Genomic DNA, 25,127 nt, shown 5'->3' on the forward strand with positions numbered 1-25,127 from the left:
TTACTACAGTAACAAAAGTTCGTCCTTTCATGGACACACAGAGGACAGATGGAACATTGAGGAGTAGAAAGCAATTGGAAGAAGAGGTGCCATCCAATGAGAATGGAAGAAACTATGCATGGAGTACTTTTTTGAGAAGTATAGGAATTTGGGACAAGTCACTTGATCTTACCTTCGGACAGGGTTTAAAATAATACCAACCTCATAATCACTGTGTTAGTACATGAAAGAACCAAATTCAAACTCCAGTCCATGGACTGAACATCTTTAATTATGGAGAAGATTAAAAATTCAACTTGGGATATAAATCATTCTTTTGAAAATTTGAGAATGAAGACAAAAAGATCTTTTTATCCTTCATTCCTCTCTTTACAAAAGACAGTGACTTGTTCATGTTTGAAGTCTCTGGATAGAGGTAGAAAACATTTATTATACACTTGTAAAATATGTAACTGGATGATAATTTGCAAAGGAAATGAAGAAAGTGCTACTAAATGTTACTTTTGACCTTCAAAAAGATCTTAATAGGTTTAATAGTTTCATTCATTTGCTAATTTGGATAGATTGTCAAAGCACAATTTTATTTTAATCATCTTTTCATGCCAGAATAGAATACAAAGTTGATATATTTATAAAAGATGATATGTTTTTTAGAAATGTTTACCTGTAGATTAATATCATTCATGTACTGTGGTGGATGTGGTGATATGCCATCCAGATACCCTTCCAAAGAAAGACTTGGCTTGGCTCTTGCCTCCCCATCCAGGATTATGCCATTCCCAGAGCAGTCTGCTTCCATGGCTGATGGAAGCTGGAGGTATAAAGGTCCAGCTATTTGGGCCCAATGTGGAATAACTCTGATGTCCTGTGGAGTTGACCAAGGCAGTAGGGATGCTCTGCACTGTAGCTCAGATTCTCCTGCCAATCCTCCTCCTTTCTCATCCCTCCACAGGTATTGAGCCCCAAAGCACTTCTTAATTAAACATTGTACATCCTGAGCTCCATTACAGAGTCTGATTTCTGGAGAACTGATCCAGCATTGTGAACATCTTTCTGTTGCATGCAAATTCTCACATGAATAAATTTATGTGCATAAAATTAAAAATGTATACATGACATTAAATTATCTACTCTATATATTCTTTAAGAATTTATAAGAAAGAAATGCTTGCAATATTTCAGTTTGCTCTAAGAATTTTGAGGAAATGCCTTATTATATTTACAGGATTTGAGGAGACCTACAGATCCTATTAAATCCACTCATACAGAGGAGAAGCTGGCACCCCAGGGTAAAAGGACTCACTTAAGGTCATGCCGCCATAGTAGAAATTAGAAACCAAGATAGGTTTCCTAATTCCTTAGCGTCTTGTGTTCAGAGACAATTTTTTTATCTTTCTTTTCTCTTCGTTCCTTCCACCCAGTTTCTTTATTCATATCTCTAAGCCGCAGCTGTTTCCCAGAACAGTAAAATCCTTCTAGAGAAATTATTAGGAGTGTGTTGTATGTAGGGAGGTATAGAAAGGGCACATATAGCTCTTGTAATTCTGTCAGCTGGTGAAAGTGCTTAAAATTGATGGGTGCTTTCTGAACCCCATGGAACTAAGCAGTTCTCCAAGATTAGGTGATTATTAGGCAGTCCCTTCTTCCTGAGAATGCAGGAGGCAGGCTGATGGACAGCTTCTTCATTTCACATGCAGGACTACGCACTTGTACCTTCCTCCCATGGGCATGAGAATTGCATTCAGTATTTCTCAGGAATTAGATTCAACAAAATGCCATTAGAAGTATTGCAATCTAAGAAAAAATGTGTTATTTTAGAGACTGTTTTAGCCTTTGAAATATGGAAATACAATGCATTTACTGCTAAGTACGTTCCAGAGGGTATGACCTGGCTTTATTCTGTATTTATATCTATTTATCTCTTAAATAGTTGTGATCTATTTATCTTTCCTCTAGTGCTTTAATATTTTCACAACTACTCAGCATTCTATAGAATACTTCCATTTATATAGGTAGATGTTGTCAAATAAGTAATACTCTGCATATTACTATATTCAGACACTGGAAAAGGGAACTATATAATACTCTCACTGAATTTAAACTTCACAGTAACACTGTGAAGTAGATATCATTTTTATTTTTGGATAAGAAATCTAAGGTTCATCAAGTTTAATTTAGATAACTACTTGCACTTGACCTGGCTATTTATTACATCTCAGACATGCTCTAAGAGCTTTACATATATTAATTACTTATTTGTTAGAATGACTCCATTGAAGTAAGCCCCATTGAAGTAAGCCCCATTGTTATCACCGGCATTTTATGTATGAGAAAGGTAAGATATGGAGAGATGAGGTAACCTGAACAGTATCCTTTGGTGGATAAATGGTGGGAGTCGGAGTCAGCCTAGCTAGAGTTAGTAACCACCTTGGTTTGCCCAGGACTGAAGGGTTTCCAAGGATATGAGACTTTGAGTGCTAAAACTGCAAGAGTTCCAGGAAAACTGCAACAATTGGTCCCAATAGATCCAAGTTGTCTCAGCTTTTGAACCCTCCTGTGTGTGACGATAAGGTCTGCCTTTTATGTTTCCGTCATATATCCATGGTTTGTGTTATGGTACAAAATATATCACAAAAGTGATCATGCTTTGCTAAGTTGTAATGTGTTTGGGTAAGTAATCATATGCCAACACCTCACACTTTTTTTTAACAGCTTTATTGAGGTATAATTGATACACAAAAACCCCAGCACATATTTAATGTATGTATTTTGATGAGTTTGGACATATGCATATACTCATGATACCATCAATACAAATTAAGTAATAAGCACATCCATCACCTCCAAAAGTTTCCTTGTGTCTTCATTTTTAAATAAGCACTAGAGATCTGCTTGGAACATAATATCTATAGTTAACAGTATTGTATTATACAATTAAAAAAAGTTGGTAAGAGGGTAGATTTCATGCTCTGATTCTTAATTTGGCTTCATGTCATTTACAAGTGGGCCATTTACTTTTTTTATACTTGGGTTTCTCCCAAGCCTATTCCTTATTTCCTGTAAGTCACCAGGACTCATAATATAAAATTATGCCTTATTTGCCCCTCATGGATCCCTATTGAAATGACACCTTTCTCATATATACCCTACGTCTCCATTTTCCCACATGGTTCTGGAATGTATAATGAATACATTCAACACACATAGGTGCCTCTCAGCTTTCTCTCCTGTCATGCTTCCCTCTTAGGTTCCTCCTTCCCTAAGTGTTATTATTTCCCTATTCCCCCTCTTCCACCCCACTACCTTAGTTTCATAGCTTCTATCTATAACATAGTACTGATAAAATTGTCTTAGGATTTGAAAGAAGAGAGAAATCGATTCAAACTAGTGTTGTCATGGACACCTTTGTAGAAAAGATATTAGTTGAGCTGAGCTTTGAGGAATGCAGAAAATTTAGATGGATGTGATTTTTTATTTTGATTAGAATGATTTTGATTTTGAAGGAGGGTTACTGTCTAGAAACTAAGGAATATTAAATTACTTTTTTTTTAAATTGCATGGCCTCAACCATAAGTAACTTAACCACTGACTATCTTAATTAACCAATTTTTATAATCTCTGTGTTTGAAGGTAGTGTTTCATAAATGCCTGGAGGCTCACAGTGATTAATTATATTGGAGTTTGGTGTAGCATTGCAAAGAGCACACATGTAAACACTTAGACGAAAGAGTAACTTTGGGCTAGTGTTTACCTTCTCTGGACCTCAGTTGTCCTTGGACTAGCAATATCTACCACAGAGTTGTGGTGAAGATAAAAATACATGAAATATTTATTAATAATATAACCAGTTTGGTACCTGGCACATAGTAGCTGCTATTAAGTTTTAGTTAAAGAATTATCATTCTGTTTATGGATAAAGGCATGTTAAAAACAATTTTATGGGCAACCCCGGTGGCGCAGCGGTTTAGCACCGCCTGCAGCCTGGGCTGTGGTCCTGGAGACCCGGGATCAAGTCCCACATCAGGCTTCCTGCATGGAGCCTGCTTCTCCCTCCGCCTGTGTCTCTGCCTCTCTCTTTGCTCTCTCTGAATGAATAAATAAAATCTTAAAAAAAATTTTTTTTTAATAAAAAATAAATAAAAACAATTTTATGCTTCTCATAGTCTGGTGAGTTAAACAAGTAGGATGAATGGCTGCGGTTGGTACTCTAGGTCAGTAATAAGAAACTATTTTTAAGCACATCACATTGTTTCCCTCTATTGATACGCCTTTTTTTTTTTTTGTCAGATTGGGGTGTTTGTAGTACTCTCCCCCATGCCTCAGTAGTAAATGTTTGAGAAAACCAGATACTTTTACTTTTTAAAGCATAGGTTTTCTTTTTTTCTTTTTTACAGAAAATGATATGTTAGAAATCTGAACCATGGACAGTCAATGAAATTTTGTTATAATGAAATTGTTACAGCAAACTTTAAAAAAATTTCCACTTAAATGTTAGATTATTGACAGTGAGGTCCACAGGGAGTTTGTGGTTGAGTACTTTGTTCACACAAAAATATTTTTGTTCACAAAAAAATCCAAAATGTTTCATTGTTCAACATAGTTTCATTTATACTTACACAGGGGTAGCTACTGCTTTTTGTAAACAGATATATGTTTTTGGCTTTTTTGGGCTGTACTTCCTCTAGGGTACCCTAATAAGGGCAAAAGTGATTTTAATTATGTTTTTTCCAGAATGGATGCAAGTCTATTATTTGGATACATCTTATAATCAGATACTGCTTTTTGTAAACAAGTATATGTATCTGTTTCTGGGTGTGCTTCCTATAGGTTACCCTAACAAGGGTAAAAGTGTTTTTAACTATATTTTGTCCAGAATGGAAACAAGTTTATTATTTGGATATATCTTATAAACAGGTATGTAGATGATATTTTATCTCTACTATTGAGTGTTTTTTTTCTCAATCTTCTGTAATATAGTGTGTTTAAGGCTGATGGTTTGAAGGCAGTAAGAAACGGGAATAAAGTAGAATTTTCCACTTTAAATTGATATTTGGGTGCAGTTTCTTTCTTTTTTTTAGATCCTTGGTCTATTAGAAACATAGTAGTGATGTTTATACAGAAGCAATTTGGAAGTGATCATGCTTGGTTCTCCAAATGTGTCTTTGCTTTTCTTAAGAAGAGGTGGTGGTAGGGGTGGGGAGGGGTTGCTTATTCATATAGTTTGCAAAGTGTTGAATACTTTAACCATTTTAGCATTGAAAAATTGCTAATGTTTTATTTTCTGATCCATGCATAGGGGATAATTTTGTCCAGACAAGAAAATCTAAACACTATAACATCTTAAATATTAAAAAATAATAAAAATAAAAAGCAGGAGATGCTCTGGTTTTCTTTACAAAATGCAGTTTTCTACTCTACAGATAAACCATTGGGTGCTAATCATGGGAACTGTTGTAACTATAGCACATAATGATGGCATCCCATATATCAGTATCATGGAGAGTTTAGAGAAGGCATCTTTGAGAGACACGCTAGGGGAAACAAATTAGACATTATGTATAGCTCTCTTCCAAGAATTTAAAATGTTTTCAGTTACTGTAGGAAATTAGACTTGTTCTGTGTGACTTCATGTGAATTAGGAAGAACAGATGATGTTAAAGATGAAGGAGATTTCTTTTAAGTTTACCAAAGGTCCTCCTAACAAATAGAGATAATAGTAAAATTGGTGGCACTTACAGGTCAGGTTCACCCATGACAATGTGATTAGGAAGAGGATAGGAAACTAACTGTCTTTGAGGTATGCTAGAATGAGATTTCAATTTTAGCTAGAAATTAGATAGGATATTAGACAAGCTAACCTTCAAAGACCTTTCAATGTTAAGATTCTATGAAAAACAATGATTGGCTTGTGTTAACAGATTTGTAAAAAGAAAGCATTCAGTACCTGGACTGCATTAGTCATTGCAAATCCAAATGAAATTCACTAATGTACTTAAAGCTGTTGACTGTTTTTATTACCCACTTCAGTGCAATGAATAATATGTTTATTAGTATGGATTTTCATATTCCAGGTAAGAGCCCTTTTGATAAGAGGTGAAGGAAGAAGAAGCTGTCCCACATATAGCATAGCCTGGTGGATGGTAGTTTTGTATGCACAGCTAGTCTATACTCTGACCTTATTAAAACATTGATCAGCTAAGACCTCATGAAGCATATTTGTACACAGCTGCCTCATTGTAGATAGCATTCATTTTGTGCCCTCGTGGTTTTGCACAGTGAGGCTCTGAAAGACACCAGCTTAAAACCCTCACAAAACTGTGAAGATAGAAATGTGTCTAGTTTCTTACTAAATTGGAATGACAAAATGTTAAAGCAATAGAAGGTGAAAATTACATGTTTTAGTCATTCTCAAACATGGTTATCCTTTGGAATTGCTGGAGATTTAAAAAGAATAAGGATCTGGTTCCCATACTCAGGGATTTTTAAAATTAAACTGAAATTGGTTATTGGTTGGGCTTTGGTTATTTTTTGACAATTCCCTACAAATTCCAATGTGTAGACAGGATTGGGAAGCACTAGTCTTTTCTAACTTATTCATTTTTCTTAGTGGAGATATTAGGTATTAGGACTTAGAAAAGTAGTTCTCCAGTCTTTTAAAAAATGTTTATAGCAGGAGTGCCTGGGTGGCTTAGTGGGTTACCATCTAATTCTAGATTTCAGCTCAGGTCATGATCTCGGGCTTGTGAGATCCATCCAGCCCTATGTTGGGATCTGTGCTCAGCGTGGAGTCTGCTGGGGGTTCTCTCTCTCCTGCCCCTCCCCTGCACACACTCTTACATTGTCTCAAAATAAATAAAATCTTTCAAAAAAATATTTGTGGCATACTCTCAAAAGCTGTAAGTTTGGGCTTTTGGGATACCAGAAGATTGAAAACCACTCTCAACCACTGAGTGTCATGGTAGGATGATGGCTCACAGTGTCTACAAAAACATTCCCAGTTATGGTGTCCTGATCAACTTTGTAAACAACCCTCTACTGTCCTGACCATGCTCACTAACATTTGCACAGTCAACATTCTGGTAGGTTTTCCAAATTTGTGATTTTTCTTTGTTACCAGCTTCTTACTAATCCTAATTGCAAAAACCTGCATCCTCCCTGATATCCAAGTCCATGAGCTGCCCTGCTCAATGTTTCATCTAGCAGACGTTTTATGTACTCATTCATCACTGGAGATGAGGTGAGAAAAAAGTCTATGTCTTCCTGAAGCTTACAGACATGAATCAAATAATAATTTTAAGCTAATGTAAAATTGTGTCAATGACAAGTACCAAGAAGATGTACAGCCCTGTGAAAACATGTAAACTGGGGAGCTGATCCAATCAGGGAAGTCTGGGCAAGGTTTCCCTGGTCATGAGGTGGATAAGTTAGATTTAATCAAGCAACGAGTGAGAGGGAAAATCATTCCTGATGGAAGATATTAAACATTTTACTATAAAAATTTGCTATGCAATTGTAACAAAATATAATTTTATATATTGATCAGCAGATCAATATAAATTCAGCAGAATACCTACAAACAATTTGTGTGGAAAGAATTTTAATTTGTAATCTAACAAATATAATGAGTTGAAGTAACCTCTTATGAAACTTGGAAATGATGAGTTCAGTGAAATTTGGTTATTGATATTGTTAAACCCTAGAAGCTGCACAAATAGTTAAGGATAATGTTTTTATAAATGGTCTTAGAATCAGGATGATAAATTCATTAATAGCTGCATTTATAGAAATGGCTTTTATCATTTTCGATAGGGACAGTTGAAAAAAAAAAGCCAGTTTGACATTCTATTTGAGTTATAAAGTATAGTGCTTAAGATGATTTTTAAAATACACATTTTATTTTCTTAGGTCTCTTGCATGTTCTATTATTCCTTTCTAATTTCTCAAATAGAAGAGATCAAAATAGAAGAGATCAGTTTCTCCCAATAGAAAATAGATCAGTTTCTCCCAATGTGCTTAGAATTATTGAATATAGACTTGCTAAAATGTCCTTAGACAATATGCCAAAGTTCTCCAGTAACTTTAATGAAGGGCAGAGAATAATAGATGAATCAGCAATTTTAGGCTTTTCTACTGAGACAACATAATGGATGACATAGTTCTCTGGGTACATGTTCTCAATCCAATAGTTTTATGTCCACTTCTGTTTCTTCTAGTTATGAAGGAATTTAAGAATGCATATAAGTGAGAAGAATATTATAGAGGTATCCTTGAAGCTCGAATTAAATGTTACAAACTTCTGTACCTTACTATATTTGATTTCATTTCATAGCTGATCATAGCTCACTATTTATCCATTTCAACACTGCTTTAGAAGTTAATGGACTATTTTATTTTTTAAAATTAAATTCAATAATCTTTGAAATAATGAGGAGAGATTCTTTATTCTAACAATTGGGCCATTGAGCTGGTGGTATTCATTTGTATAGAGAAAGATCTTCAGTTGTGTCTTTTTAGTGGAAAAAGGCAGATTTTATTTTAGTCTTCCCTAGAAAGCACTGCCACCCATCTCTCTGAACTAACACACTTCTCAGAGGTGATGAGTGTTGTCTTGACATAAGAAGTTAGAGACTGATGATACAAGAAAAAGAGGTTCTTATCTGCCTTCAAGCCTTGGCACCTGCTGTGCCAGCAGACTGACATGCTCTTCTCTGCTTTACACCAAAGAAATCCTATTCATGTCTTAAATTTAACTGAACTTCTTGAAGTCTTCCTTAATATCCTCTAAGAGGTATTAACCACTCCCATCATCTGCATACCCAGTTCATATCTCTCTCTCCTATAAGACATATTCTCAGTTGTACAATTTATATACCTTGATGCAAAGACCCAAATTCCTTAGCTAGGGACCCGACTTGGGCCTAATCTACTGGTGTGCCTTTTAGTATAATTTTGGTGTGTATTATGCACTTGAGAAATGTTTATTAAAGTAAAAGAAACAATCGGATAGTTGCCTGAATGAGTGTGAATGAAGATGGAAAGACTTGCTCTCACACAGAAGTTGCAACAAATTAAACACATGTTAAGACCATTGGTTTCTGCCTTCAAAGTGTACATGTTAAGTATGCAAAGAAAGTCACAAGAATCTTGCTTTGATGTGCAATACAAATATCCAATATCTTAGGCCCTGGTAACAACAACCACAAGAAAGCAAAGTGGCAGACCTTCAGGAACTGATGATGCCAGCTCTGCTTTCTAGCAGTTATACAAGGATGGCATTTTGATGACTAAGAAAAAAAGACCTTATTTTGTGAGGTGTCCCAGTGATGTATATTGAGTTATAAAAATCTGGGAGCCAAGAGCAACTGAGTTACAACCATCTGGCTAGTTTCCTACTGTACGAGTCTAGGAGTATCTGGAGCCTGTTCCCTATATGCTGGCTATGACTTTGCCCTCTCTGAGGAACCAGGCTCTCTTTATGCTCCTTATTCTTGTGCTCATTTTCCCAGCTCTGAAAACCTTGAGTCCTAAGAAAAATTCACTACCTTGGTGTAATAGATCCTACAACATAAGGAGGTTGGGGGATTGTCACCTAGGTGCTCTTTAGTACATCTGGTCACTTCTCAGGTAGTTCTCATGTGACTTCTATCCTTTTTTTTTTTTTTTTTTGCTTTTCTCTCCCCACTTCCTTTCCCCTCACTATCACCAGTCTGCCAGATATGCTGCCCTTGAGGTCTCGGAAGCTCTTAGGGACAGCTCTATCTCTCTAATATACTCTAATGGATAAATGAGTTAATTGGTATTTAATTGGTATTCTTTCAAGTCCTATAAAAGCTGGCTGACATCCAAAATAGGGCAATTATTTAAAAAATAATAATAACCCTGAGTAAAGAAGTGCTTACCTCCTTTGATATGTTTATTTCTTAAATTTCAAAGTAGAAAATTTCTCAATGTTTTAAAATAAATGAAGTATCAAAGCCCAAATTAGAAGCAGACAGTTTTATAGATATTCTTGAATATTCTATATGTCAACTATTCTGGGTCTTTTGGAATAAGCAGGTGCTTCCCTATTTAGTAAGAACTCTGAATGCCAAACATCATTGTGAGGTTTCAGAAAGGTCAGGATTAACAATAGTTAACATAGAGTCACTCAAAGTTGTCAGTGCTTTTCTCCTGAGAGTGATGAAGTAACCTGTGAAAAAAAACTGAGGTATAGTTGAACAGGATTAGATTTTCAACTCCTCAAAGTTATTCATATTTTAGATTTTACTTAGGTTTCTTTTAGCCTTTGTCAGTCAGAGACCCAGCAAAACAGACTTTGTCACACTTGTCATAATGAGATGTTAGTGAAGAAGCTACTCACAGAGTGTGATCAAAGTAGGGGACCAAGCAAGGGGTGATGAGACACCAAGAGATTAACTACAGTGGGAAGGCTAGGTCTGAGGGGGCAAGAAATAGTGTTAATGGGGCCATGAGCTGAAGCTGAAGGAATGGCCACTGAGTGGAGCTGTGGGAATGGAAGGTCATGAAACAGAGAAAGAGAGAAAGAAAGTCAGAAAGAGAGAGAGAGAACAAAAGATGAAAAAAAGAAGAGAAGAGAGCAGTCTAATGCTAGAAGGCTACCCAGAAGAAATATTGATAGCCTGTCTCTCTTTTAGTCTCCAGTTTCCCACGGGTGTTTACCATCAGTTAAATCCAAATGGAAGTCCAGTCGAGCTTCCTCCTTAGCCCACTTACCTAGTGATCTCACTGATTCTTGTTCTCATGGTCTATTGTGTTTTTCGTTGTTGTTGTTTATGTTTTTATACTCTGAAGTCTATTTTTTCCTGCTACCTGTATGAAAATCTATAGTTGCCTTATGTCTTAATGATTTCTTGAAATTAAAGACTAAAATCAATTTGTTCTTAGTTACATGAATCTTTTATTATTTCATTCATTCATTCATTCATTCATGGAGCAAAATATTTACTGAGTGACTGTTAACAACATATGTCATTGAATATAAGCTGTCATCAGTTTTTTTTTTTTTTAAGATTTTATTTATTTATTCATGAGAGACACAGACAGAGGGAGAAGCAGGCCCCATGCAGGGAGCCCGATGCAGGACTCGATCCCGGGTCTCCAGGATCAGGCCCTGGGCTGAAGGTGCCACTAAACCACTGAGCCACTGGGGCTGCCCCAGCCATCATCAGTTTTTTTTCTTTGTTTTTTTTTTTTTTGCCATCATCAGTTTTAAGTAACACCTTAACATTTCAGAAATATTAACATGTGAAAAAAAATGTGTGCTTTAGAATTGATGAAATTCTAAATGATGGGTATATTTTAATTTAGAATAACTTCGGTTGGGAAATAGTTTATGATCTAGGATTTATAATCAAAAGAAAGTAAAATAAAGTAGAACAAAAAACATTATCTGGGTACTGGGTGTCATTTTTGTATGTGGCTCTTCTTTTTTCAGTAAGTCTATTTTGTGCTTTGAGTGTAGGAGCTGTGTTATATTTCTTTGACCTTTTCTGTGGTGTGATTATACAATCAAACACAGAATGTTAGTGATGGAAAAGGTTTTTGAGGTCATTGAGTGATCTAGTCCAACCTCCTCCTATACAGAAGAGAGAATCAGAAGTATGAACTTTCCCTGTTCACTCAGCCAGTCAGTAGCAGAGAGGAGATTAAAATCCAATTCTCAAATAAATAAATAAATAAATAAATAAATAAAATCCAATTCTCAGATTCCTGGTCCAGGGTTTTGTCTGTTATACAACATAGTTTTTAAGAGGTACATACTCAGTGAATGATAACACATGTTATGTGTTTATCAGGTTCATAATTAGTTTTTGAAGGTTAATGAGAACTAACCCCAATACTAATACTCTTCTTGGGTATTAGAGTGTTACTGTCATTTAGCCTTAGTACAAAAAAGTTTAGTGATATCTTTGTGTCACGTTAAGGTGTGTGTCTATGTATGTTAATAATAGCTTTTACCTTAGGAAAATTTCATCTAGTTATTGTTATACTGAATGGCTCATCTTGTCTTCTTTTGAGTGCCCTTGTTCTTCCTTCTAACAACAAAAATGAGAAGAAAATAAATAAACATGTGTAAGTAATTTGTATGTATAAAAAATAAAATATGCATAAGTAATTTGATCATTTATTTATTCATCTAATCCTTATCAAATACTTAGTTTTCAATTTCTGTGATGGTTGTTCCCATATTCTTAATTAATTTTGTTGTACTTAGTAATGAGATTATCCCTCCCTAATTTCCTAAGTTAACTATCCATTTTGGAATCATGTACATACAGTGGAAATTTGAATGAAAGGTACTGAACACATTGAATTAACTTTTGTCATAGCTATTTGGCTGTAGTATGCTTTTAGTCTACTGTTTTCAACATATATCATCTATGTTTATTTTTATATCGATTACATGAAAAGAAAAAGTTTGCCTTGAAGCCTTGCAAATTAGTGAGTAGTATTTTTTATACAAAATTCTTAAGTGTTCAAAGATAAATTATTTCCAGATTAAGTAGGAAATGATTGGTAGGTAGTATTTCTGTTGGGTAAACAAAACTGATTCTGCCTTGGAATTTAACTATCACATTTTGGCACTAGCTTTGTTGAAATGTTAACGTGGATGTAATGTGTCAGCATTCAGAAAAATGTATATAAAATTTGAAAGCTCCAGGTGGATACGTATATATATTCCTTAAAAGCTGCAGAATATAATTATGTACATAAATACCATTTGGCTTCCTTCATTCTGACTACAAAGTTACAGCTTCATGTCCATTTCTGCTTTTTAATGCCTTCTATCTTACATCTCTTATTCACACTCCTGGCCAACTAATCTGAAGGCACAGCAGTTGAAGCCCAGTCAGTATTTAAGAGTGTTGATTTTGGAGTTCCAAAGGCTTAAATATGAATTTTGGCTTAGACTCTAAACTAAATGTATGATTTTAGACATCCTACTTGATCTAAGACTCAGTTCTCTTACAGAATATAATAGAACTTTACAAGATTATTGTAAGAAAAAGAATATATATAATTTTTGTTCTGTGTATAATGTTTGGTACATTTTAGCTGCTGTTTTTATTTTGTAATATTTATACAAGAACTAAAATTGCTAAAGCTAGGGAACATATAAGATTCAACAATCAAAAGTTAGTGCCTTGAGGGAGCTATAATTGTTCTTGTCCCTCTAAAAAGCCAGGAGTATAACACAGCTTAGAGAACTCTCACTGAAAGAATAGCATAGAGCAGAAATACAACTCAAAACCAGGGAAGCTATTCCCAGGGAAACAGGGTAAGAGTCAGCAAGCATCTTGCAGAGCAAGCATTTAAAGAGAAGAGACCTCTTTGAAGATTTGTGTAGCAGCTATTAGAATTAACTAACTGCTAAAACTATGAAAGCAGAGTTGGTGAAGATAAGATTTTGAAAATAATGACTTTTACTATTTTTAAAATTCAAAGCACACTCAATGCACACTTCCAAAATTTATATTTTACCATTTTGAATTTGGAATTGATCTTACATTTGAGGTTAATGTCCTTTCCCTACCCCCACCCTCAGCCAGCCCCCTGGGCATGGGAGACTATTAAATTAATTCTGTGTCTTATAATAACTCAAATCTCTGGATAGAAGTAATAATATGTGCTTTGCTCTTTAATTAATATGCTGAAAAGTTGCAGAGGGAAATACAGAAAAATTTCTCTTATTTAAACATAATCCCCAATATAACCTGTACTTTCATATAAAATCATAATATAGACTAAAATGGGATGCAGAATATAAGAGGACAGACTCTCAAGAAGACCAATACAGAGTCATAGAAAAGGAAAACCCAGAAGGCATCAGGATATAGATATTTCCCATTTTTGATCTTTAAAAAAATTTTTTTTAGGACAGGGAGAGTAGGGGAGGAGCAGAGGGAAAGGGATAAAGAATCCTAAACAGGCTCTTTGCTCTGCACATGACCCTGAGATCATGAGCTGAGCCAAAATCAAAAGTCAGATGCTAAACCAACTGAACCCACCAGGTGCCCCTGACCAATTTTTTAATACCAGAATTACAAGAACATTACTTATAGTTTGTAGTAGGTAGGTATATGTCCAATGCACTGTTTGGTTAACTATGGATAGATTTTACCTCACAGTGTGACTAAATCCCTTTGAATTAAATTTTAAGCTATCTTTATAAAGTCCTGAATTAAAAGAATTCCATTCTTTTATGAGACATAGTTATTTAATAAAACTTTCATTGTATAGATAGTTGCCAGGACCAAATGGATATCTAACTGACAAATGAAGTAAGAATTGTTTGACAAAGAGTGGGTGGAACATATAGGAGGCCTTCTAAGAATGATTTCTAGATAAGGTTTGGTGGCCATGTTAACTTCCTGCTCTGTCCTTACATGGTTGCCTTTCGTCTATTTCAATTTGGGCATTGACCTTCATCAGCAGTGAAGCTCTGATGCATAGTTCCAATGGACTTTTCCAACCTGATTCCTATTATTGAGTCTTTGACATCTAGTCAAAGCATATCTTTCTCTGAGCATGCTCTATTTCTTTCCTGCTTCCATGCTGCCATTTACTACATTTCCTCCATCCTGAAATACCCTCCTTGCTTATCTGTATGATGAAATCCTAACCAAACTTCAAATTGTCATCGTTCACTAAGACAATTTTCTTGATTATCATAGGATTAATTCCTCCTCTCAGCTCTGATAGCACATTTTTGTATTTTGCTTTCAGCATTTGCAACAATTAGCTTTGCATTATACTAATATGCAGAAATTATATCCCTAATAATTTATGATTCTGTCTTTTCAGTAGAGGACACACATTTATTGAACACCTTCCTTTGGATACTAGTGATACGGAGTTGAAACGGCCATACCTCCTGCTCTCCCAGATCACAAGTCTAGTAAAGACACATAAGAAAACTTTCTAACACTGAATATGATAAACACTATCATAGATATATAACAAAGTGTCATGGGTTATAAAGAGTAACACTTAAGTTAATATTCATTTTAGGGGAGAGTTCAGGTGTAGACCAGAAAAAACTTCCAAGAGCAAGCTAAATATTAACTTTGTAAATAGCCTCTTTATTATATTTTCTCATTTAAATCATTTGGGTAGGGATCCCTGGGTGGCGCAGCGGTTTGGCGCCTGCCTTTGGCCCAGGGCGCGATCCTGGAGACCCGGGATCGAATCCCACGTCGGGCTCCCGGTGCGTGGAGCCTGCTTCTTCCTCTGCCTGTGTCTCTGCCTCTCTCTCTCTCTCTGTGTGACTATCATAAATAAATAAATTATTAAAAAAATAAATAAAATAAATCATTTGGGTAGAATTCTGTTTATTTATAATTATTAAAATTATATTTATTTTTAATTCTTTGTTTGAATCTTTGTTATAATATTTATTCCATCCCCCTTTATGCTTGTGTATGTAGTGTGTGTGTGTGTGTGTGTGTATGTGTGTGTGTTATGTATTTGTGTGTTTATCTAGCCAGACTGTGAAATCTTGATTAGGGTATACACTGTTTTTGTGCAGTTGCTATTCTGAAGGTATCTATTTCATGTCCATACACTTTACAAGATTGTGAACTCTTTTGGGACAAGTGCATTGAGCTGTTCAATGCCTGTAACATAACAGGGCAAGCACTCAATAAATGTGTTAAACTAGATTGATTAATATGTCTATATACATTTTTTTAGGAGGAACAGGTCTGTTGTAGTTTGTAGTTGGAATATATGAGTGTTCTTGTTACTATAAATAGTCTGTAATTTCAGGGAGGAAAGGCGTTGAGGGTGGAAGGGACAGATTTGCAAGCTGGAAAAAAAGAATGTGTCAGTATATGGGAAGGTGGCAAAGAGAGATGTAGATGGAGTGGGAAGCTGGGGGCAGTGAAAGGTGGCAAAGAGAAACATAAAATGACAATAAGCCATTTAAAAATAATTTGTCCCCAAAGTACTGGCTATTCTAGATTTATCTTTACTGAAAAATTACATATTTTTGGCTCACCTTTTGGGAATGTGGCTATTTAGGGGAGGGCAAAACTAGACAAGTTCAAATTTCCATGGGAATAATTATCAAAAAATACTGATTGATGAGGATATTAGGAAGCAGGGAAGGAAAGAGATAGTTGCCATGGATACATAGACATTCAGAGAAATGCACTTGAAGAGATACCTTATTTCTTTCAGCTAAATATCTGATTAACCCCAAATTGCTACATCTTTGTTTATAATTTATTTTTGATATTTCTTAAGGTTTAAGAACATTTTTTTCTATCATGGTCAGTTATATTTACAGAAATTTAGGGAGTATTCTTTCAATTCCATAAGACAATGTCTTTAATGAATATAAAATCCTTTAAAAATATGACATATTTGCTATTTAACCTATAGGAGCATTTTATGAACACACATCTTTTTAATTTATTATTTTCCTTAGAGTATAAAGTGATGTTAATGGGATGCCTGGGTGGCTCAGCCTTTGAGTGTCTGCCTTCTGCTCAGGGCGGGATCCAGGCATCCTGGGATCGAGTCCTGCATCGGGTTCCCTGCATGGAGCCTGCTTCTCCCTCTGCTTGTGTCTCTACCTCTGTGTGTGTGTGTCTCTCATGAATAAATAAATAAAATCTTTAAAAAAATATGTTAATCATGAGAATTTACTTACGGAAATTTAAATTATTGCTTTTAATTTGCATTGAGTAGCACATAAAATACTCTGCAAATATTAAGAGAAGACTGCTTCAAGTATCACGATACATTTAAAACAGGCTTACTTTTTCTCTAAACAAGTTTTTACAGCTTGAATTTTGAGATCTTTTTTAGGTTTAGAAGTTTATTTTGGTTATTTTGACTGTCATCTTACTATAGAAACATGAGGAAATTTCTTTCATGGACAATATATTTGTGGTAGAAGAAATTAGATGATTGAAAAATGTACATGTTTGTAACAGTGCCAGATGCAGAGATTTGGTTTGATAAAACAGGATATCAAACTTTACTGTTACCTGTACAGTTGTAGGATTCAATTTTAAGGTTCCCTTTGCTAAGTACTTCAGATAATATATTCTGAAGTGATTCCTTGCTTTTTCAGTCCTGTAAAACTGAAATGTAAAGAACTTAGAGAGAATACATGATTTCCTAACAGGTACTGATACTCCTTCAATGTCACGCGTGGACTGAATTGGCTTTTTGAGAATTGCTTTTTCCTGATTGTCACCTCTTGTCATCTTTGGAATTCAGAGTCTAGTTTTCTGAAAAGAGAGTAGGTACCTCTTATGGGTTCCTTATCATCACTGATCTTTTATATTTCAAAAAACATATGAAAAGCATCTTTAGATGCTCTAAGTCTATGTGTTATCTATAAACTTAGGAGAAGATAGCATGTTGGTTTTTCAGACACTGTGGGCAGCCAGAAAGCCTTCTCCTTTACTGAGATCATACAACTTTATAGGTAGGAGAGATTTAGAGGTGGACTTATCCATTTCTTTCATTCTTAAGGGGAAAACACTGGGGGACAAAGAAAATAAGATGATGTATTTAAGGCTGTCTCCTGTATGTCAGTCAGCATTCCCTCTGCAGCACCAGTACATTCCCAAGGCATAGCTTGGGTTTACCTTTGTCTACACTCTATGCCCTCATCTCTATTAACCTACCCCAAAGCCACCATAAATAAATATACACAAAGAGGCTGCTCATGTAAATGAAGCTTCAAGACAAATCCTTCACCGGGTACTTTCCCTGTAATAAAAATTCTTGAGGTTGATGAATATTGTAGGGAATGCTTAAGAAATAATGAGAATGCAGTGACGTTTAAGAATGGTGTGCATCTATCTAAATAGGATGGACCTTCCTCCAAAAGGTTCTACATCCAAACCACTACCAAGTGAAGGAGACACACCTGGATTCTTCTATACTTACTGTATTAAGACTTTTTCTTATCTCTTCTCAGTGCTAACATTTTTAAACATTGCATGGACACTTTTTTTTGGGGGGGTGGATTTTGTTAATAAAAAATTTACTACCGAAATGGTTTTAAATTTTAGTTTGTAAATTTAACATTTCTTTGGAGAGAACATCCAGGTAGCTCTCCAGTTTATGAAGTGATTAGATTGCGAAGCTTTCTCTTTCAGAGAGTGAACATGGCAGTTCTGAGGATACAATGCCTATATAGCGTCACCTTGCAAAATGGCTCCAAAATGGCCACCTCACTAGAGTGTTTTGTTCTTCCATTCCGAAAGAAAAGAACAGGCTGAAGTGCAATTGATGAACCACACAGGATATGTATCTCCTGAATACCTGTTCTATTCTAAGTACCCTGATAGGTTCTAGGAAAACCAAGGCAAATCATATATGGTTTCTGCACTTGAAGTTCTACAGTTTAGTGGAGGAGAAAGACAATTTCTATTTCTCCAAACCTATTTCATGGCGTTATAGTGAGAATTCAATGAGGCAGTGTTGGCTAAGGTTTTAGAATAGTGCCTGGACAATAAAGCCTCAATACTAGATCCAATGCTTTATGATAACATGAATTATGATTGAATAAATGGAAAGCCCAGTGGTAGGAGTCTTAGGAACCCTGCCATATAAGCAGTTCATAACACTTTCCTTTTCCAGCCTATCCTGACCCATTCTCCCCATTCTTACCTTCTGTTCTTTCTTTGGTATATGATATAATGATGTGGCCATGTCTTCCTTTTACACTGTTTGAAAGAAAAATATAGCCACTTTCAAGTTTTAGTTGGCAACAAACTCAATAGGAGGCCAAATAACATGTATCTTCCCAAATTAAATATTAACTAATTTTAAAGATTTTATTTATTTTAGAGAGAGAGAGAGCACAAGCAGGGGGAAAGAGCAGAGAGAGAGGGAGAAGCAGACTCCTTGCTGGGTAGGGAGCCTGTTGTGGGGATCAATCCCAGGATCCTGAGATCATGACCTGAGCTGAAGGCACATGCCTAACTGACTGAGAAACCCAGGTGCCCCCTAAATATTCATTTAAGTTGTATCAGTAAATGTAGAAGTTCTAGAACTCTGGAGGAAATCCTACTCTAATATGTGTGGACCACATTTGGAACATTGAGCCCTGTTTTGGATGCTGTCCTTAAGGACATTAACAAACTAGTGAGCATCCCAGGAAGGGAGTGTAGGTTGCTGAATGGTATGGAAGCTACAGGAAAGAAGGAAAGAATTTAAAAGCATAGAGATACTTAGTACGGAAAAAAGTAGAAATAGGGTATAGGAGAGCTACCTTTAAATATAAGAAGGGCTCTGTGGGCAGAGTGCTCTTTGGAAAAGTCAAGGCTGGGAACGGAGTCCCTCAGACATTGCTTTTATTTGGTGGGCCCTGTAGGTAGAGCATAGATCAATAATACCTGCTGTTTAGGCAGACACAACTTCCCATTTGACTCATTGTTTGTGTCAAAAGGTTCTAGAGGTGTGATTGTTCATTTTTATGCTCTCTGAAGAGGAGTTGGAAGTCCTTTGGTTTAATGAACTAATTTGTACACTTATAATGGTACACATATCCAAATGTTTTCTGGGTCAGAAAATATTGTTAGTATCAGTGACATCTACTTGCCTTTAGAGAGGAGCAATTAAGGCAAGCTTTCTTTCACTTGATCATTATTTGATATTTATTCATATAGTGCTAATTAAGCCAACCACTTATTTAAGAGAAGCTTACTGAACAAAGATACGTTGACAAAAGAGAATTAATCCCCTGTACTTTGAGAACCTAAGTCCTATAAACAGTGCCTTTTAAAAAAATTGTGGTGAAATAAATGCAATATTTATCATTTTAACCACTTTATTCAAATGCAATGGCATTCAGTATATTTACAGTGTTTTACAACTATCAGGTTATCTAGTTACAGAACCTTTTTGTTACCTAAGAGGGAACTGTGTATCCATTAAAATAGTCATTCCTCATGTTCCCCCCCTCCATCCCGTGACTACCACTAACCTGCTTTCTGCTTCTGTCCCCATGAATTTGCCTGTTCAGGGTTTTTCATATAAATGGAATCACAATAAGTAGCCTTTAATGACTGGCTTCTTTTACTCAGCATAATTGTTTGAAGGCTCATCTGTGTTGTAGTATGTACCAATACTTTATTTCTTTTCGTAAATGAATATTGCATTATCTAGATATACCACATTTTGTCTATCAGGTGATGGACATTTGAGTTGTGTCCTCCTTTGGTTATTGTGAATGGTTATGCTATGAATGCTTTTGCAAAAGTTTTTGTTTTCAGTTGTTTGTGTACATATCTAGGAGTGGAATTTCTGGGTCATATGCTAATTCTTTAACTTACTTGGGAACCTTATTTTTCTTTTTAAGTGAGACTTCAGGTCTTATATTCCCTGGTGTGTCTTGAGCTTATGAATTTAGAAAAGTCGTCAGTGTCTTTATCCCCATCTCTAGAGATTTAGCAATATCCACTTAGATATAAAAATGAGAAAAAAAATCAATTCATAATGGCGACCGAAATCCTGGAAAAAATTATTAGGAAAGATACAGGTCTAGAAAGGAATTGCTGCATGTTTTCAGGCCAGCAGGCCATATCATTTCTTTTTCATAAGATGTTATGCAACTGGGACCCTGCACCTCCTGCTTGCAGGTTGGTCTCTACACCATGCAATGGGATGATGTCTTCCAGGCCTCTTGCGCTTGTTAAACCCTAGCTTTTGAGGATGCCAGGGTGGCTCAGCGGTTAAGCGTCTGCCTTCAGCCCAGGGTATGATCCTGGAGTCCTGGTATCGAGTCCAACGTCGGGCTCCCTGAAGGGAGCCTGCTTCTCCCTCCGCCTATGTCTCTGCCTCTCTCCTTCTGTGTCTCTCATGAATAAATAAATAAAAATCTTTAAAAACAAAAACAAAACCCTGGCTTTTGCTAATGTTTGCCAGGCAGAAATATGCTTCCAGATTTTGATTTCTCAAAAGACACTGGAAGTCTGGATTTTTATATGATTTTCTGAGTTGTAAATGTCGCCAATTCATTCCCATTAAAGAAAAAGCAACAAAAAACAACAAGAATACAACACCGAGCAAAACAAGACTGGGAGTTGAATTTGGCTAACAGGCCATCAATTTACTATTTCTGCTCTTTTTTTCTTTATGAATCTACCACCACTCAGAACACTGTAAAGGCAGTAAAGTCAACAACAGCCAGTGCACTTATACTAAGTGCTATGTTTCAGAACTAATCGAAGGATTTGACATATGTCAGCTTAATTCTCCTGATAGTTTAATGAGGTAGGTGCAATTTCCTTATCCTTATTCCCGTAGAGCACTTCTCAGAGTACTTCAGTTATTTATTTACGAATTTGACTTTCTTTATATGTGAAGCAACTTATGGGCAGGCACCATGTTTTGTTTATATTTATGACCCCTTGACTAAGTCCGGTGCCAAGTATATGTAGATACACTCTAAATTTCGGTAAAGTGAGTGAATGAATTGTATCTGTCCCAGACTATAATTCTTGTCTACTCTGCAATAGTAAGAATAATCACTAACACTGAAGGCTTCATGTGGTTGGGGCAGAATCAGGCACATAGCTATTATTTTATTAATAAAGTCCACACTCCTTCACACTATGAAGAAGCCAGTTGTTTGCTGTCTAGAAATAGACTTTCTGCTTCAAATCTTTCCTTTGCCTGTTAAACTTTGTGTGATCATGGTCAAGTAACATACCTCTGTGTACCTAATTTTAATTATCTTCAAAATGGTAGTAGTGATGTAATGGTAACCATTACTGGCCTGTTCCAATGTTGACCACTGGCTCTGGACTGTTGTAAGCAACTTATATGAATTATCTCTCTTAGTGATATCGAGCTCCTGGATTTTGTGAGAATTAAATGAGTTAATTCATGTAAAGCATTGATATTCTGCTTGGCACACAGTGAGCAATCAGCATAGTTGACTATTACTATTATGCCCATTTTTGCAAAGAGGAAGTTGAGTAGTAGATTAGTGAATAGTCCAAGGTTACACGGCTAGCGAACTGCAGAATCGGGATTCAGACTCTGCCTGTTTGGCTTAAGACTTTTTTCCTTAACCAGTGTGCTGTACTGCCCATCCCCCTGTATATTCCTTCCTCTAACCCCTCTTTCCATGGCGGCAACCTCTACTTAGTCCCTAGAATACAGTCAAAATCAGTTCCTTCTTCCTTCTCCAAGCTACTTTGTTCTTTATTGGGCAATTCATTTTGTACAAAACTGTGAAATCCCTCCCTCTCCCACCCTTATGCTAAAGTGTACTTTCAATTTTGTCATAGATTTCAGCTCTTATTTTCTGCACCATGGTCTAGCACAGGAGCTTTGATGAAAACCACATAGTGCATGGGGGGTTCTATCTGGTTTAGAACCATTTTTTAACTTTGATCAAAAACCATTTTTATTGTTTCAAAGTGCGGATCATTTATAGCTTTGGGGAAGGGTGTGGCAGGAACAGAAGGAAAAAAAAAATCACTCTAACTACCCATCCATGAATTCACCTATTCGTTCCAGAAATGTTTTGTTTTAGAACCTCTACTAGGGGGATGCCTGGGTGGCTCAGCAGCTGAGCATCTGCCTTCAGCCCAGGGCGTGATCCTGGAGTCCCGGGATCAAGTCCCACATCGGGCTCCCTGCATGGAGCCTGCTTCTCCGTCAGCCTGTGTCTCTGCTTCTCTCTCTCTCTCTCTCTCTCTCTCTCTCTGTATCTCTCATGAATAAATAAATAAAATCTTAAGAAAAAAAAAAAAAAACAATACAACTCCTACTGATTGAGTCACTGTAGCACAGGTGCCCCTGCCGGTGATTTGAGGGAGCTTGGGGATTCTGACCTTTTATCTCTGTCACCTTATTTACGTGGTAGGCTGCAGGTTACATGCGATATGTCGGATAGACCCGCACTCCTCTCAATTCCCTGTGATATTCTGCAAGGTGGGTAATGCAGTGTATTGCACATAGTTTATGTAGTATACCTGTAAAGCCAAATGTAATGCAGCTCATCAAATGCAGCCAATTCAAGAAACTTCAGAGAATGTGCCACAAACTGTTTAAGAGAGTAGAGAGGATTATTTAGAGAAAAGATTAAAGGAGCTAATTACACACAGCTTGAGTGAGCAGAAACTAAAGGGGAGAGTTAATGGTTCCTTGATATTATTTGAAGATGCTAAATGATGAGGAGGAAACAATATTTTGTATAATATAATGAAGAGCTGTTAAGAGCAGAGAGACAGAATTGAGAATGAGGATATTAAGTGAGGTACGTATGAATACTATTAAAAATAAAATGTATAATATCGTGAAGTAGTCTTTCCAGTTATAAGGTAGAAGGCTTTCTTGAAGAAATAAGAATAAGCATAAACACGGACTAAGGAGTTTTTAAAGAAAACAATTCGAATACTTGTTGAACAGTTTAAATAATCTGCTAATTTTTGGTGTTTATTAGTGTCTAATTTGAGCAATCCTTTTTATTCCAACAAAGGCCCATACCATCCTCAGATGTTCCTACAACACATAGTCCTGCAAAATCCTAGGTCTGTAACTCTCTGAGAGGCCCAGAGTAGCAGTATTAAACAAATTGCTCTTTAGAATTTTTTTTTCATTGGCACACCTCTGAGAGGAATGGGAGCTGTTGCCCAGCCTGTGACATTTGCATGTTCTTGTGCCACTGTGTTTTCCTTTCCCCACGCGAGAAAGTTTCCAGCCCACACAGGAAGGCCATGTCAAAATGTTACTAACCCAGCTCCCAAAATCATAGCATTCAGTGTATGTGTGTGTGTTTTGTTTCGTTTTTTTTTTTTTTTTGCATTTAGCTTTTTAAAATTGATTTCGTCATTTTTATTATTTCAATTAAAAAAAAATTCTAGTTAGTTAATATCTATGGTAAAATTAGTTCCAGGGGTAGAATTTAGTAATGCATCACTTACATGTGCACTGCAGTGCTCACAAGTGCCCTCCTTAATGCCCATCCCCCACCCACTTTCCCTCCATCAACCCTCAGTTTGTTCTCTATAGTTAAGAGTCACTTGGCATTTGCTTCCCCCTCTCTCTCTTTTTCCCCCCTTCCCCTATGTTCTTCTGTTTTGTTTCTTAAATTCAGTGCATGCTTTGCAGCAAGCTGTTATCAAGGCAGTGTACACCCGGAGCAGCCAGAGTAGCCCTGCCAAGCCTCTTCCCTGGAACTACCCTCAACAGCTCAGCCTCAGGCCACCATAGATTTGCATCTGCGCTTTATCTCAATTTATTTTGTGTGTCCATTAGCAAGATATGTCCCAAGGTATCAGAAAAGCCTAAGAGAACTTATTTTATGAGGCTGGGAATGCTAAAAATCCTTTCCATATAAATTAATGGTAATTGCTTCTTCATTTCATGCCATTTCAGCTTATGAAAGGTTTCATAAGAATGTTCTAGTTTGAGGTAGTGGAGAAACTGTATCATCATTGAATACATGGACAAAGGTTTTGGTGTATGGATGCTATTGTTGAGATAGCCTGAATTCGTAATAAAAATTATAAGAAGTGTAACCTATGATGGGAAATATGTAAAACAAAGTGTATGTGTGTGGAGGGAGGGGGAGTAATGTCTTCACAAAAGTGTCCCTAGGTGCTAACAGAGAAGCCCTATCCTACAGGTAGCACCAAGGCAGTCACCTGTGTATTACAGGCACGTTCTTTTTGGCTTTCTTACTCCCTATCAGAATGTTGTAGATGGTTAATAAGTGGCCTTCCTTATTATCTTTAGTCTTAGTGCAGACCTTCTGAATTTTCCTTCCCTTTTTCTTCTTGGTCTGCTTAACTCCTTGCTTTGGAATGTCATGCAGAGCTTTCTCCATGGTCTTTCCCTTCCACGAGAGCCAGCTCCCTGAGTACCAACTCTAGGGCTCTTCCTCTGAATTTATAAATTCTGTTAATCCTTGCCTCTTCCTTTTCCTTCCAGCTTGAGGACAATTAGCTACTTCTTGGCAGTTACTAAGACCTGGCTTACCTCAGCATCCTTATTTCTCTTTTAATCATCTAATATCTGCGCAACAAATTCCCTGTAAGTAAACTCCCTTGGTTTGAAATATCTAGGTTGGTTTTGGTTTTAATGACAGGACCCTGAACAAAATACTCACCCCCAGGGTTCCT

The 25,127-nt window shown here is 36.3% G+C and overlaps 1 protein-coding gene and 1 long non-coding RNA gene across 7 annotated transcripts in view; both read left to right on the forward strand.

Annotated features, from left to right (window-relative positions):
• The window catches only part of PDE4B (phosphodiesterase 4B), a 541,893-nt gene that overhangs the window by 237,500 nt on the left and 279,266 nt on the right, over window positions 1-25,127 (forward strand). The gene's annotated exons all lie outside the window — the stretch shown is intronic.
• Window positions 1-25,127, forward strand: part of LOC140630455 (uncharacterized) — a 35,141-nt gene that overhangs the window by 472 nt on the left and 9,542 nt on the right. Inside the window, exons 2-3 of one of the 3 annotated variants that reach the window (XR_012028220.1) lie at window positions 1,226-1,308; window positions 24,937-25,038. This is a non-coding gene — a long non-coding RNA (uncharacterized lncRNA). The remainder of the gene's footprint in view (window positions 1-1,225; window positions 1,309-24,936; window positions 25,039-25,127) is intronic. The other 2 variants (XR_012028218.1, XR_012028219.1) reach the window with 2 other exon arrangements.

This window comes from Canis lupus, chromosome 3, assembly GCF_048164855.1.
Source record: "Canis lupus baileyi chromosome 3, mCanLup2.hap1, whole genome shotgun sequence".
Classification (NCBI taxonomy): Eukaryota; Metazoa; Chordata; class Mammalia; order Carnivora; family Canidae; genus Canis; species Canis lupus.